We start from the raw sequence: 2,500 nt of genomic DNA on the forward strand, positions 1-2,500 counted from the left end.
CTTACTGGGGCTTCTTTGATTTCCATAGTATTATGATGACTGGGGCCAGGTTTTCTTCTCCAAAAGTCTTACATTTTTCTCTTTAATGTAATAAAAGCTTATGCAGTTACCTGTTTTCTTTATCCCTTTTGGCTATAGAACAAAAGAAAAAAATGAAAACAAAAAGAACAGAAAGAAAATGAAAATAAGTAATACAATATCTGTACTGCATACAAACAAATAATCAGATATATAATAAATATTAAGTAGTGCAGATATACAATTCTTGAAAACGCCCTCAACAATGAAGAGCAATACCCTCTGGTCTGCAATAACACCAATCTCTTTTTGGGCCACCAACCACGGCTTTAGATTTTCTACCTCTAACACCTCCATCCTTTCATTCTTGTTCACGTTCTATATGATACTCCCAATTCTATGGTGTCATTTTTGACTCCAAACGGCCTTGTCGGGATCATGTCCTATAGTCAAAGCAGGAGACCGCGCTTGACTCCTACAGACATTTTTTTTTTTATAAAAAAAATAATGACTAAAGCCTCCACCTGAAAATGACTGCAGGCTGTACGGGAGGGAAAGTACAGGTTACCAGCCCCAGACACACTGGTACCTGTGGTCATCAACCAATCTTTAGCATGCTTAAAATTATTACATAAAAATATTTGAAGTTGGTAAGGATTCTGAAGGTATTGCCTCTGACGATAGCCAACCCCAGTCATTGCTTAACCACACCGTTTCCTTAGTCTCGTTGGATTCGGCCGAAGTCATTCACTAACGTCCTAGTGGAGGGCACATAACACCTGTGGTTTCGAAGGCAAAAGGTTCAAAGATGTAACGCTTTGTAAGGGACTGGTATTTAAGCCTTTTCGCATTTCCGTCTGCCGACAGTGCATGTAGAGCACATGAGATAATTTTTGTTTAGCGAAGGTGTATGTGCATGTAGCGTCCCAGAGCAAGGATTTGCCTCCGTGAACGGAAAGACTGTCATACCAACCGGCCTTTTGCCAATGCCCCCCGATGATGTCAGAGTGTCTGAGCAAAGCACGTCCAGCACTAAGCGAAGGGCATTTCACTACCCAAAATAGCGTACGAGATTTACGGGATTTCGAGGGATTTCCAAAGTTTTCAAAGGCGTTTAAAAAACATTAAATCATCGTAAATGTTAGAAAAAAGATATTATTGGTTCTTACCTTGCAGGTTCCACATGGCATACACTACTACAAGACATAACTGCTTCAAGTTACAGTAACCATTCAGATGGAAAATTCTTGATTTTTCGTTTTCGTCATAATCTGATGGATTAACCTCGTGATTAACAATGTGAGAATTGTTTAAACCAACTCCCTTCCAGAAATAGCCAATTTCTTGGAAATTTGAGCATCTAAAAAGAGCAATCCTGTTTCTAAAAAAATGCAAGAATAGACGTTGAAGCACTCACCTGACCTTGCACTACATTCATAACATCCTGTGCTACTATAATATCGATATAATGCTTTACCAAGAGTACGCGTCGCCCTTATTGCTTGACTTAATTGTAATCATTTCTCCATTTTTTTTGTTTCATTTTGACAAAAGTCTGCTCCCCCCCCCCCCAAAAAAAAAAAAGTTCCGTAGTATTGGTAGATACTAAAAAGAATCTCTGTACCCAACTAACCAAGTCGCTTGAAACTTGGCACATTGGGTCACAAAGCGATTTCTGACAATTCCATTTGTCCAATTTTTAAAGAAGGTTTGGAAGTGAAAAAAATGCATTTCAGACATTAACATTAATCTAAAGGGGTATTATTTTAAGGCAGTACGTTATATATATATATATATATATATATATATATATATATATATATATATATATATATATATATATATATATATATATATATAAATCGTGACGCGGTTTTGCAGCTCGGAATCGATGGGATACCCGAAGGAAAGGAATTCACAGCTTGGGTGATTTCCTCTTTCGTGCAACGGTGACAGCGGGTAATGCATTTGCTTTTAGTGCATTGATGGCAATCTCGCCACGGCCAACAAAGCCCTCCGTGGGTGTCCCGGGGTTCAGACCGCAAAAGACACCTCTAACTCCAAAGCACCATAACCCATGCCCTCGTCAACTCCCTCACCAATCTTCAACCTTTCAACATTACTCGAGATAGATGACGCATAGTAACTATCACCTGTCATCACCCTTTACTATACTTTCCTATAGTGCTATATGACCTTAGATGTTTAGCACATTTATTTCGCTTTTAACCATCAACCAACCTTTAACTCCACATTACCATAATACCATTACCATTTCCATACCATCCTCCCCACCCTTAATTTTAGTAAAAAAATTCAGGGAGTTCGTATTTTGAAAGTGAAACCTAATCAAGATATTATTAAAAGCTTTCTGTTTTGCTATATTAATACATTACAGAAGTTGAGAATGCTTTCCAACCTGGGCATAACATTTCTTTTGTGTGTCTGCAAATCCTGGAATTCTCTGTGGGGTTTTCTTTTT

General features: G+C 38.1%; 1 protein-coding gene across 5 annotated transcripts in view; it reads left to right on the forward strand.

Moving 5' to 3' along the window:
- alpha-Spec (alpha spectrin) overlaps window positions 1–109 on the forward strand; it is a 28,376-nt gene extending 28,267 nt beyond the window's left edge. For all 5 annotated transcript variants that reach the window (XM_027376540.2, XM_027376543.2, XM_027376542.2 and 2 more), the window contains one exon: window positions 1–109. This exon is cut by the window's left edge and continues 1,007 nt beyond it. The gene's annotated coding sequence lies outside the window, so the exon portion shown is untranslated.
- Window positions 110–2,500: the final 2,391 nt, after the last annotated feature.

The sequence above is a fragment of the Penaeus vannamei genome, chromosome 4, assembly GCF_042767895.1.
Source record: "Penaeus vannamei isolate JL-2024 chromosome 4, ASM4276789v1, whole genome shotgun sequence".
NCBI classification, from domain to species: domain Eukaryota; kingdom Metazoa; phylum Arthropoda; class Malacostraca; order Decapoda; family Penaeidae; genus Penaeus; species Penaeus vannamei.